Below are 13,563 nucleotides of genomic sequence, written 5' to 3' on the forward strand. Positions count from 1 at the left end.
ATATGGAGCTCCTATGAATACAAACACCTTCCTCTTTATAGAAGTATGTGGGAAAGCAAGGCACCCAGCTATATAATGTGCTGCGGAATCACCAGCATAACAATTCTGATCAAAGCTGATACCTCCCATCTGTTTCTATATGCAGTCTGTTCAGCATAAATCATAAACAGATGGTGTCATGGTGTCAGTGTCTCACAAGTCACGCTGCAGTCACTGGGTGTTAGCTAGGGCTCAGTCGATGCCTAACTGTGCCACTTTACCCTTAATTGTTGAGTGTGTTTTATCCATAGAAATAACCTTTTATCCATCCAAAGCCAACTGCTTGCTGGTTTCTATAGCGTGGGTGGCCAGAGAACAGGTTTTTCCACCAGCCAAGCTGTTTATCTTCCAAAGCTGCCTGGCTGCAGTACCATTGTCAACAAGTTTTGCAGCGGATCAGGGGCTGGTAATGCATACTGACTCCCTCCAACCCGTTTCCCATCTCTTTGCCACCCACATAGTTAGCCTCATTCTCAGAGGAACACATGCTTTCACTCTCTCATCCTACTAATTTGTTAGCTGGGGTAGCTAGCCATCTTGCTTACTCCACTTGATCTCTCAAGCTAGGCAGAGTATTGGAAGAATAGCCTACCTTCACATAAAAAGCCTCCCATGAGTCACGGATTTTGAAGGATTGGATAATGGTGATGTAGGGCTTAACCCTTCTTATTTGTGACTACTGTTGAACATCTGGCACTTTAATAGGAGTTGTTTCTGGCTCAAAATCCAATCAGCTAAATTCTTCCTCTCTAATTTCTCCCTGAAGTTGCAGCTGAGTATATTCAACTGTATTTGAATGACTGAAATTAATATTTCTGCTTTCTGGTTTCCTCTTTGGCCGTATCAAGGATGGGGTCTGGAATTTATCTCTATTGCTCTGATTTAGAGCCCAATCAGCAAAGCTGGAGCAAACTCCAAAGTTTCTTAATTCTCTTTATTATGGTTGAGTCTAGAGTCTTGGCTTTGTCCTGTTTCGAGAGAGGTTGCTACTTCAAAGCTTGGATGTAAGTCTGAGGTGGATGAGCTGGAATGGCTGGCAATTATTTGTGCCTCAGTTTAACTAATACCTCTATCAGACTACGGGGAAGTCACAACAAAGTAGCTGCAACTCTGTCATGTGGCATTCGCTACTGATGGCTCTGTCTCAGAGCCCATGTCATGGGATGGACTTTGTCCAAAGAGGAATGAGTCTTAGTTTGCAAAGACAAAGCTCCAGAAAATTCATTCAGCAGCAGCTTCAGCTCTTCTTGGGTTTCTTCAAAGCCTATGCGAAAACCACCCTGCAACTGTCAACAACACCTGAATGTCTTGCAAGTCAGAATAGCCAAAGTTCTGCTGCTGTCTTCTCATTTTGACTTGCATGTCTGTGTTCAGAAGTGAGGCACCACATCGGTGGTTTATTTCAAATGAAGCAACAGCAGACAAAGCTCCAAAGCAATTTTCAGCCTGAGTAATCACTGCAAATTTGCTCCAAATGTTGAACAGATGGAATCTGTATATGACTTCTCTGAGTATAAACACAAGCACCCTGTCATATTTCAATTGCTGATGTAACAACACAATGTGGCTTTTTCTAAAGGGAAAGTACATGAATTTGGGGGTCTGATTATTTGTTTTCTCAGTGCAGTAAAAGATCTGGTGTATTCACTTGCAAATAACACATGACAATTGCCAATTGGTTCCACTCCATTCAAATATTTTCTCAGCAAAGCAGTAGTATAAGTCCTCTGCAAAAGTTGCATCCTTGATATCAAACCCAATATGTATTTAGTTTGGCTTTGCTTTTGCCACATTTGGTCATTTCTGATATGCAAACTGGCATGAAAACAAGTGGAAGAGAGGGGGTCTTTTCTTGAGTCCTAGCCTCTTCCCTGGTTGAAGAGGAAGGAGACCTGGTAGTTCCCAAACACAGCCCTTCTGCAGTTCCCTCATTTCTTCTCTGGCTTTAGGAAAGTCTGTTACTATTCATGCCTGGTTCTGTGAACTGAGAGTAAGTGGTTATTTTCCTTCCATAAAATATTTTGAGAGCTGTTGATGAAAAATACATGTTACTACTCTTACTGTTATGGCTCAAGATGGGGATTTTAAAGGGGGAGAGTGAGATTTTATTCTACCTCTGTTGCTGCTGTTTGTGGCCCTGCATAAACACTGTTGTGGCAAATAAGGAATAGGGGTAAGACTCCCCCTTTCTTATCAAAGGAATGCCTGGAGATCCTGCAGACTTCTGGTAAGTTGTCTGGGGCAGGTTGTCCTGACCATTCATGGGTGTTTCCCAGAAGGGGCCTGTGCCCTTTCCCCCAACACCTCTGTAGGTGACTGGGATCACAGTTTCTCTGTGAATGTGTGGGAAACTTTGTTGCTGTTCCTTCCCTTCATGTCTGGCTTTAACCTCTCTGTATTGTCCTTCTACTCTAAAGAATGAGCTATGGTATTCCTCCTACCTTCTTCCCCTCTACTGCAGTGGGTCTCCTAGTGCCATTTTCACTACCTGAGTGCCTGAGATCCCTACCCCTTTTCCTCTTCCCCCTCTGCTAGCTCCAAACCTGTGAGTGATTGGAGGCATTCCAATACCACCCCTCTTGCTGTATCACCAGTGCATCAGGACCCTTTCTTCAGAAAATTTGCCCTACTGCAGGCAAGTCCCCTGAGCTTTTCCTGACACCTTTTCCCAATTGCATAAATTCATAACATCCAAAACATATCCTGAATGGAAGAGGGGCCAAGCAGCCAGATGATTGCTGTAGCTGTTTGCAGCATCTGCTAGAGCCTCATTAGTATTTTAGCTTTCAGACGTAGTTGCAGGATAGATTTGCAGCTTCATTTGCTTCCAGCAAAAGCTGCTTTAGGCTTACACATGTGAGGCCAAGTACCCCGAGGGAGGATTTAACATGGCAGGCCTATGTGTTAGTGTTTTACATAATGTTTAATAAAAAAAAAAACAGCTGTCATTTTCTCTTAGTTGACAAGATCTTTAGCAGTTTCCAATACTTATGGCACATTGCTTGCCTGCTGGAGATGCTGAAGGTGTCAAAACCTCACACACAGAATGATGTTTGGGAATGTGCGATATTCTGAACAGTGTGCAGGAATTTCCAGCTTCCGCTCTTTCTTTTTAGATCTCACTAATATCATCTGTATAAATACACAGACATGCAAATTTTCACACCTCAAACTTCCTTTTACTTCTCTGTTAGCCTCCTCCTCTCCGTTTCAATAGATGTCTTCAAACGCTTTGCTGTCGGCAGGTTCTCATCACCAGCCTCCACTATGGAGTTGGTTATAGCTGCCTGAGTTGTTTTTTTTTACTTCTTTCCATCTTTTCTCCTCCACTAGAAAAAGAGAGAAAGGAAAAAAGGGTTAGAGCAGTGTTCCCAATACAAACCTCCCCAGGGACCGCTCCTCTTGTGCCTGTGAAATCAGTCACTTGAATTTCTCAGCTCTGCCATGGCTGTCACAAAGTGCAGAAGTTGGTTGGTGAGCTTCTTACAGCATGATTTGCTGACTGCTGCCTTGTTTGTGAGCTCTGGCTCATCTAATGATAGGGGCTTGCTATCTCCCCTTTGAAATCTATCAATCATACTGTAGAGCTGTCAAAATATTTATCAATAATGTTGGTAACTGAGAACGTTGTAGTCTAGGGGCTAAAAAGCAATTTGCAGTTTTGGTTTTCACCTCTGCTATTCCAAGCCTGTCCTCTGTGTGTGTCCCCTCTGACATGTGAGCAATTACTTTCAAACATACAGATTCAGTCAGATTTTTGTTGCTCTGAATTATTTTTCACTGTTTTTCAGTGATGGGTGGTGCAGTTACAAGTCACAGGATAGTCTTCTGATTCTCACATGATCATTTAAAGGAAATTTACTTTAGTGCCCCAAAGCCTCTGCTAGTCCCTGCTTGCTATGTATCTTTTTCAGGTATGTTCTGAGTGGCTGCACAAACCTTTTCAGGGCACATCATCACAGAGCTTCAACATCCTTTAACTAAAACCTCATCACCCTAAATGTGCTTTGATCTTTGCTGGCTTGTTTCCATTTGACATTCTGCCACTGGGAACTGATGAGATTCATCCCACTTGTTTCTATTGCGTGGATTTACTAACATTTTGCTATCTGATGCAGCACCTTCCCAGTACTAAGCTAGGTAATTCTTCTGGTAGTGCTTGGTATTAGAATTAAATGAAAGCACATTTAGAGACATAGTTCTCTCCTGAGTAACAGAAAATTAATGTCTTGGTTTTTGCTCTATTCACTCCTTGATAGAGAAAATCACAACTGAGGGGGAAAAAAAAAAAATTGGAAAATCAGGATGATAAAATCTTGTTGAAAAAATGATTATTAATATGTTTAAGGCTAAGCTTTGTCTTGGACCTTGCATAAGGAATTCTGTGGGGGAAGGTGATACCAAGTGTTACTGCTCCGATGCTATGCTCTAGAGCTTTATCCTTCCTCAGTGTTGCTGTCGGGGTGTAGTCTCCAATGCCGTAGATCTAACTCATACTGCTTGCAACAAGAACAGGCTTTACCCCTGCATGTCTCTTACCCTGCTCCTGAGGGAGGGGTCTTGGCTTTGTAGGATTGATCCAGTTTGATCTTTTCAAGACCCATGGCATGAGCAAATCCTTTTCACTAATGCCACTGAGAAAGCATTCACTTTTAGTTTGGTATTAGATGGTAGATGCTTTACTGAGGAAAGAGTAAGGAGGGGCATGCCCATGGGGACCTGACCTCAGTCAGGATGTGATACTGCAGATGCTACTAAAAGAGACTGACCACTTGAAAGATCATGAGATTTGTGTAATGTTTCATTAAGTTACCCACTTGTTCATCCACGGAAACATTGTTAAAAGGGACATGTATTCTATTACATTGCTCTTCCAAATTCAGGTAGTTTTCCAAACTATTTAAGATGCTCTACGTGTGTTTTGTCATCTTAAAAATATTTAGCCCTGTTGGCACTTTTAAAGTTTTTGCATATTTTAAACTGCTGGAGATCTTTAAATCCTTCCTATTTCAGCTAGCTTTTGCTGTTTGAATCCTTGAAAAAAAACTTGTAGTTCCCTGTACTTACACTTTTGAGAAACGAAGCTGTGCCAGAATGCCTTCACAGATCCTGAAAATGGTAATTCCAGAAATGGCAGTTACATGTATGCACCAGGAACCTGGGGAGCTGCAATGTTTCTAGATGCAATTAGATAACATAGCTTAGGACAGTTTAGCAGGGTGACTATTGATAACAGAGAAGCACCATGTAACAAATGTGGACCAAAGCAAATACTTTTCTTCATTTTTAATGCTGTTTTCAGTATTACTTTTGGTCACACATGGCTTCTCAGAGGAAAGCCCCCACTTAAGTCTCTTACTTCAGGTTTATGTGGCAATCTTAGATGTAAAAAGAGAAGAGAAAAAGGGGCTACAGTGGGGAGAACAGGACCAGAAGACTGCTGGGTACATGAATGCCAACTAAGACATGGTAAGAATTTCTTTTCCCTCCATGGGAAATGCTACTAGGAAATAAAATTGATAAAATTCAGTAGGTGTTTTTCATTCACAGTGACTGAACTCCAGGGAACTGTCAGTTTTTCACCTTAGCCAAGTTCATCTTTAGTTTGGCTTTCCAAAGAAAAAATATTATTTTTTTTTAAGAGCTTTACTCAGGAATTATTTTGCCACAGCACACTCTGGTTTTCCTTCAGGTCACACAAATCTTTCACATAAATTGCATACTGTCTGTTGAAAAAAAAGTTCTGAAATAGAATTTCTGGCCAGCTTCAGTCTTTGTACCCAGAACTGCAGCTGGTCTGAGGCCTGGAATCAGACTGAACACAGTCATGCTGCAAATGACCTTCCTCCAGCATTTCTGAAGGTTGCTGGTTTGTAACTGAATATTTTTGTCTTGGTAGTTAGTTCCTGGTATGTGGCAGCTTTGTGCATTACCAAAGCATCCTTCCTGTGCTGTATATAGGTAGCACTGCAAGTGCTGTGTCCCTAAAGGTAAGAAAGCAAGCTGCCTAGGAAGATGAAAACCTAAGGCCTGGGTATCAGGCCAAGTTGTACTCGGTAGAGGAACCTAACATGCATAAAGAGCACAGCTTCTATGATTACCAGGGTGTTGATGTTCTCCTAGCAAGCATGAAAGTAGCCTCAGTGCTGCTCTGACTTGGCCTGGCTTATGATCGCTCCCAGCAGCACTCTTATGCTGGTTAGATCTCCCCAGAGCCCTTCTCCAAGCACTCTCTCCCTATAGGGCATGTACCCATGGCATTAACAGCACACAATTTATTTTGTCTACTCAACACTACCTGGAGATTTCACTTTGCAGTGTGTACCTGCTTCCTGGAATAGGTTTACAGCTTCTTTTTGTTCCTGGGTCTGTGCACAGGTACTGTTTTGATAGCCAGGATCTAGACGGTAAGAGAGCCATGAGGTCAGATTCTTTCTTTAGAGAGGAATTTATATTAATGTTTGTATTTTCACTCAATATATGACTAAGAGTAAAAAGGGCACATTTAGCTTATGGTGTCTAGAAACACAATCCTGCCCTTGTTGAGTTGTGATGTCATTGGTGATGGAGGTCTTGCACTACTGATCTCAAACAAGGATATTTTTCTGCAGCTAATCTTTGAATAGATAAGCAGATTCTTTAACAGACACCCTGAAGACATTTCCATATATTCTGAAACAAACTGAGTAACTTGATATTTTTCCTAACAAATTATTATTATGGTTATTAAAGGAGGTTTTTTATTATTCTTCCCTCATCATCTTGTTGTAAATCATTTCTTTATTCCATCACAAATCTGTTGAGAGCATTTGGAGAAAAAGAAACACCTAAAAAGTCATTGCACCCAAAACGCTGCTCTGCCTCACTGGTGGTTCTCACAGCTGGTTGCTGCTTGGCGTCCCACTTCAGTGGAGACGGCATCTGAAAAGGTTTCTGTTGTTCCCCAGAAGCCTTTTTGGAAGAACAGTATCAAAAAGAAGATGACAGGGAACATCCATATATATTATTCACTGTTAATACCAATACCCTCTTTTGGTCTTTTTATAAGTGACACCAGGTGAAGAAATCTGTGACAACCTGAAGCAGAGCAACCTACTTAGCTCTGCTTTGAGGTGGGCCTCTTCTTCAGTACAGGATGGCTAGAAACTTTTATGCCAATGTTATTCAGTAACTTATTTATTTATGTATTTATTTTCTCACAAGGTCAGCACTGGGTTTTGTAAATGTCTTCCTTGTCTGCAATTCCTAATAGTTTTTTAATTTATGGAAAATGGGATTGTGTAGGAAACTTTCACTTGCTTTTCTTTGATTGCCTTTTACATTTTGCTGGAAAAAAAATCTAATCTATTTCTTTATTTTTTTAAAATAGCCTCTCTGCTGCCAGTTCCCTTTGTAGGGCCATATACACTGGCACATTTGTGTTCAGCATGCTGCTGGCTCTGCATCATTCAGCTACCACCCTTCTTAGAAAAACAACCTGAGAAGATAATTTCAATTGCAAAATCAACACTTCACTTCTAGGTTCATCCTTTTCCACTGCAGATAACTAACTTAATTGAGGTTTTAGGTGGATCTTACAAACTTCTTTCATTTCTTTCCATTAGCAGTAGAAGCCGGGGGTGACTACGCTTGGAACTTGTTTGATTCAAGTTGTAACTTGTTTGACTCAAGTTACATGCCTGAAGTGTGGTGGGATGAATCCAGGTTACTGCCTCATGCCCTTTGTGCATCTGTAGTTTATAACAGCATCACAGAGACAGGGCCCAGACTCAGGTGCCCTTGCTATTCACAGTAGGGTTTGCAGTAGTATTTCCTGTGTGCTCTTTGAGTCCCCTCTGAAAGCAGAACTGGTGCTTTCTGGACAGGCTCTGCGGACTGCAGTGAACTGATTGCCCCATCCCTGATTTGCTATTATCAACTTTTTGCTAGTAGGAAATTGAGGAAGGGAGAATGTAAGGGCAAAAATATCCATGAGATTTGGGCTCTTGGAGTAGCAAGGTTATCTGCACTTCTAGGGCTAGTCTCTCTCTTGCTGAGACACAGCTCTTTTTTCTGGGTTTGGGTATAAGACTGCATGCATATAGCTAAACAAAACAACATCCAGTAGTGAGCTTAAGCACTGGACAATAATTGGCCATAACAGTTGGCAGGTTACTCCCTGCTGTGGCTAGGCTATGCCAGTTGGCAGTCTGTGTGGCTAAGGGAAGATGTTGCTCCAGAGACCAGCCCCCACAGGCAGGATGGAAGACACTGTGCAGTGTCTGACTCCCTCCTCAGTCCCTTGACACACTCCAGCAAGCCTTGCTTCCTCAGACACTCCTGTATGCCCCTATGCCATGCTGCATGACACGGATTTCACATGCACTTGCTATAAAATTATCACTCTCATGAAATCACATCATGTGTTTAAGTCCCATGATTTTCAGGCATTTTGATATAAACACCATCCCCTTGTCCTAGTAATAAGAGCACAAAGCATTACATGGCCCCAGAGAACATGCAGGGTCAAGTCTGTGCAGTGTGGATGTGACCCACTGTGACTGAGGTCATTTGGCCTCAGTTTTAGTCCTATTATTATTTAGCAGTATAGATACAGCACAGAGACTGGAACCTTGGCGCCAAATACCTCTGTGAGGAAAGATGGAAGTGCTGACTGTAAGACCTAGAGTTTGAGGGAGCTCCTGATGTTTAGAACAAATGTGGAAGAGCCATCTGCAGCACAGAGGCACTGCCAAAAGGCTCTTCTTCAGGCCAACAGTGATGCTTTGGGATTTGGAATGTAAGCTGATGGTGCAGTCAAAAAGTGATAAAGGAAACTCTGAAGGGAAGGTTGAAACAGCTATTGCCTGTTAGGGATTTATCTGTGCTAGTTGTCCAGGTCTCCAGCTCATAGTTTAGGGCAAAAGTCACAGTATGTTCTATGTATATGAAAGGTCTTTAGTAAAGGGAAGCACACCCTGAAATCGGGTAGACAATTACACTTGGATGAATGACTCTCCCCTTTATGCTGGGATTTCTGGGAAAGTTGGCAGCCTGAGAGCCTGTCTTGGCTTTCAACCCCATCTGTCGTGTCTTCCCATACCCACACCCCCCACACTCCTTGGTACTAGAGTTAAATGCAGCAGAGGTTCTGCCCAGTGGGGACTTCTGCACAATTGACACTTCCCTGAGCTCTAGCACTGGTAGTGACTGACTAGCAACAAGTGGTTACTGTTTTCTGTTATTTTTAGAACCTAGATATGAAAGCAGAGGAGAAATAATAATGTAGTGTGTCAGACTTGCAATATTTTGAAACCAGCTGTTGGAAGTCAAGAGGCTCATGCACCAAGCTCTGGTATATCTGATAATACTGGCAGGAGTTGGGAGTATATGTCTGCAATGTGGAGAGGTAACAGCAAATCTCAGGTGACAGGTCTTGCAGATAAACCAGACATAACATCTGTAGATCACAGCCTGTACCAAAACCCAGCGGCTGCATTTCGTAAGGCTCACCATGAGGCATAAGTTTGGAATTTTCAGGAGTAAGCCACCAGCCTTAGGCTCTAACAGCTGGAAATTATGGAGACTGTTCTGGCTTTGCCATTGCAATGCTCTGCAGTGTGAAGGTTCTTCTGCAACTAATTTAACCTTTGTAACTCCACTTCCTTGTCTGCAAAATAGGAGAGCGGGTGATCATGTTTGCAGAAAACATCCACTGATGAGGAGAACTAAATGACAACTTAGGGGAATGGTTGTTTGCCCACATGCTGAGCAAGCCTTTTCTTTGTCCTTGTTTTGTAATGGACTAATTGTCCTTTCCTTCACCTGGCATCTGGCCATCCTCTAAAGGGAACCAAGTAGGAAGGGCCATACAAGCCAGCCTCAATCACAGCTGTATTCCTGTGCTGAGTATTACCTGTTAGCTGGGTCTAGAAGAGTTTCCACAAAGCAAGTGATAGGCTCAGCAAATCACTCTTTGGATGGGTCTTACTCTCTTCATTGTCTCTAGAGAACAGCAGTTCATTCCCTCTGAATACGGTCCATAATGTCAAAGCAAAAGCTAGTGTCCTTCTTTTGCTTGTTTCGTGAAAGCTGAGTAAGAGTAATGTTTATATGAGTTTGATTTGGAACCTGAATTCCACTAGGTTCACTCAAATGTGTAATCAGCATTGCTCAAATGTTTTAACAGCTTCCTACTGAACCTCAGAACTGTAATAAAACCTGAAACTGAGCAATTTATTTGCAAGCCTTTAAGACAATTCAGAAAATTATCTTTTCAGAAATGCAGCCTCCAGGAGCACAGAGAGTAATAACTTTCCATTTTACCCACAAAGAAGAATGACATTTCGTTTTTAGTTAGACTTTTGCACATTCGCATCCTTCCTCTCTAGGGAACTTGTTTTGCTAATAACTACAAAGCTTTTCAAGCTCCCGGAAAGAAGCCAGAAATGACTGTAACAAGCAGAAGTTTCCATAGGACATCAGGATTGTGCATCTAACACAGACACAGTCCATCTGTAGCTCAAACGTACGAAAGCCTCCCACTCCAGCAGTGCAGCCTGCTAGTGCAGAGGCCCTGGGGAGTTAGGCGGGTGCCCTGGTTTCCTTCCAACAATGCAGCATCCACCAGATGAAGCTGAGCAGAACTCACTTTCCCCCCCTCATTTCTGCCACCATTTTTGAGACTTACCTGCAAGAACCTCTGCCCTAACCTTTGCTGGTGTCGTGGTTTAAACCCAGTCAGGTAACTTGTTCACTCACTCCCAGTGAGTGGTGCCGAGCTGACAACAATCTAGGTCCGTGTCCCCCGTCCCCCCCCCACCGGGGCTCTCCGCTTCCCCGCTCCCGGAGGAACGGGGAGGAGGATCGAAAGAGTGCAACTCCTACGGGTTGAGACAAGAACAGTCCAGCAACCAACGTACAACACAAAGCACCACCGCTACTATCAATTACAACAATGATAAGGGAAAATAACAAGGGAAGAGAATACGATACCACCGGCCAAGAAAATGAGTCCCACCCGGAAGCCCGTGTCCTTCCGGGTAACTCCCAGTTACCCCCCACCCCAGGCATGACGTGCTGTGGTATGGAATACCTCCCTGGCTAGCCCAGGTCAGGCACCCCATCTCTGCTTCCTCACAGCTTCCCCTCCTCCCTGGCAGAGCATGAGCCTCACAGAGTCCTTGGTCAGGGTAAACATCACTTAGCAACAACCTAAAACATCGGCTTCACCAACACTGTTCCCAGGCTGGAAGTCAAAACACAGCACTGCACCAGCTAACACAAAGGAAAAAACATGACTGCTACTGCTGAACCCAGGACAGCTGGGCTGGCAAATACCACTGCCTTGTGTTTTGTTGGTTATATTGTATATAGCATCCATTAATGACTAAGCACTCCATCTACAGAGTCATGTCAGACCAAGACCCAGAAAGGACTGAAGCTGAATTTTGGTGCCTCGTTCTGGGTCTGCAAGAGTGGGGTTCATCTCTGTTCCCTCTGCCTGCCAATTCCTTCCTAACCTTCAGGGTTTTTAACCTCCATAGGTATTTGCACCTGTTACTAAGATGTTCTGCAGATACCTTCAAAAGTTACTTTTGTTAGGACCAAAGAGAAAAACTGTTTCGGTTATGTGACAGACTGTGTTTGGCTGGAATGGAGTTAATTTTCTTCATAGCAGCCTGTATGGTGCTGCTCAGGGGCTCACTCTGGTGCTGCACTTGGTTTGTAGATGTCAAGGGTTTGATACTAGAGAGTGTGGTGTGGGGATGCAGGTGTGGTCTCTGAGCAGAGGCTGGGGTTACCCTATGCTGGACACAGTTGGTGCCAACCAACTCCGCAATGGACCCACAGCAGGATGCAGCTGAGCCCGTCACCCAAGCTGGTGGCAGCCAAGAAAGGAAGAAAATGCCACAGAGAGAAGGAGCAAAAAAGTTAGAAACAGCAAAGGTGACATCAAGGTCAGAGAAGGCAGGGAGGATGTGCTCCATGGTGGCATAGCAGATACCAACCACTGCAGCTCAGGAAGGACACAAGCCAGAGCAAAAGAAAAGTGTGACAAGGAAGAAGTAGCAGAGAGGAACTCCTCCATGCCACTCAGGGTGAGGGGAAGAGTCTAGAGTGGAGAAGTTGAGCCCTCCTCTGCAGAAAAATGGTCAAATTCTTACCACCCTGCCCTGTTGGCTGAGTAATACTCTGGCTTTCTGTCTTGCCTGTTGAAGTCGTGATTTTTTTAAAAAGATTAAATGTTGGCTAGACCAGAGATAATAGAGAAGAGAAAGTGGTACACTGAACTTGTCAGGTTGATGCTGGCTACTGTCCTGACCAAGTGTTTCATGTGGACAAGTCACTGAAGGAAATGTATGAACGTTTCTGGTGAAGCCAGTCCCACTTTCTTCTGCTCCATGACATTATCTGGGGAGCCTCAAACACCCTACCTAGGACTGTGAGGTCCCCCTGGTTCTAGTTCAGTTCCCCTTTGGATTTAGCCCTCAGGTCAAAGTCTCAAATTTGTCTTCTTTGTGATTGATCCTACTTCTAAAAACAGGTCTCTAGAAAGGTGAAACATTAGCGTGCTGTATCCTTTAAGTCTGCACATTACACAGGGGCAGTATGGAGACTCAAGCCTCTGAGCTAAACAAATTTGAGACAAACTTTTGCAGAGACCTAAGAACATTCTCAGAGTGCCCTCCTGAGCCTTCTCCTGAACCCAGGACAGTCATGAAGAGTTGGACAGTAAAGCAGCTAATAACTGGAGTCCCAGCTGCTACTTAGAGCCTCTTCAGATTAATTTTTGAAGTTGTCTTTTTAGAAATCATCAATTACTCAGATGCTAACAACAGCCATAAAGTATATTATGAAGTTAGTTTTCTGTTTTTTCAGCAGCAATGGCTCTCTGTATATAAAAACCTGAGAGACTGGGTGAAAACCATTGCAAACAACATTACTTGGTGACTGATAGATGAGCACAAGTAGTTGGACCATCTCTGCTTTCAGCAGTAATCTATGACTAAAAACTTCGTTCTCAAGTTTTGTGTATGGCTTGAGTCCCTCTCTCTGGGAATGTGCAGTTGAGCAATGTAGCTATTTTTTTTCCAAAGAATCCAGTCATATTTCCTACATCCTAAACTTTCCTGATGCATATGTACATGTTCTGGGGTCATCATGCCCTTTTGTCTGACTCTGATCAAACCTGTGGTCTGTTCTCTTCTAATTTGGGAGAAAACTAAAATCTCTGTGACATTAACTTGGCAAATACTTTTTTTTCCTTAAAGTTGAATTATCTTGAAAGGCAGATGTAAGCTGAGGGTGAAACTCACAGCTGAAACACTTTGTTTGTATCTAGTTTGTTGGGCTGTAACTTGCTTGAAGGTAACTTTGATCTACTACATCTTTAGTTGATACTCACAGAGTTAGAATTACAGCTGTCTATTGGAAACACAGATTTGATTCATATGCTAGTAATATTTATCTTTCATCTTCTCCATCTCTTGCTTGGTTGAGAACTTCTATTATTGCTCTGCATGTGCCAGTTGATGGAAAATT

General features: G+C 43.0%; 1 long non-coding RNA gene across 3 annotated transcripts in view; it reads right to left on the reverse strand.

Moving 5' to 3' along the window:
• Nucleotides 1–2,761: 2,761 nt before the first annotated feature.
• Nucleotides 2,762–13,563, reverse strand: part of LOC130601396 (uncharacterized) — a 43,621-nt gene continuing 32,819 nt past the window's right edge. For all 3 annotated transcript variants that reach the window (XR_008972658.1, XR_008972659.1, XR_008972660.1), the window contains one exon: nucleotides 2,762–3,368. This is a non-coding gene — a long non-coding RNA (uncharacterized LOC130601396). The remainder of the gene's footprint in view (nucleotides 3,369–13,563) is intronic.

Source organism: Pezoporus wallicus, unplaced genomic scaffold, assembly GCF_028554395.1.
Source record: "Pezoporus wallicus isolate ANWC-B61680 ecotype Strahan unplaced genomic scaffold, APGP_CSIRO_Pwel_v1 contig_3017, whole genome shotgun sequence".
Classification (NCBI taxonomy): domain Eukaryota; kingdom Metazoa; phylum Chordata; class Aves; order Psittaciformes; family Psittacidae; genus Pezoporus; species Pezoporus wallicus.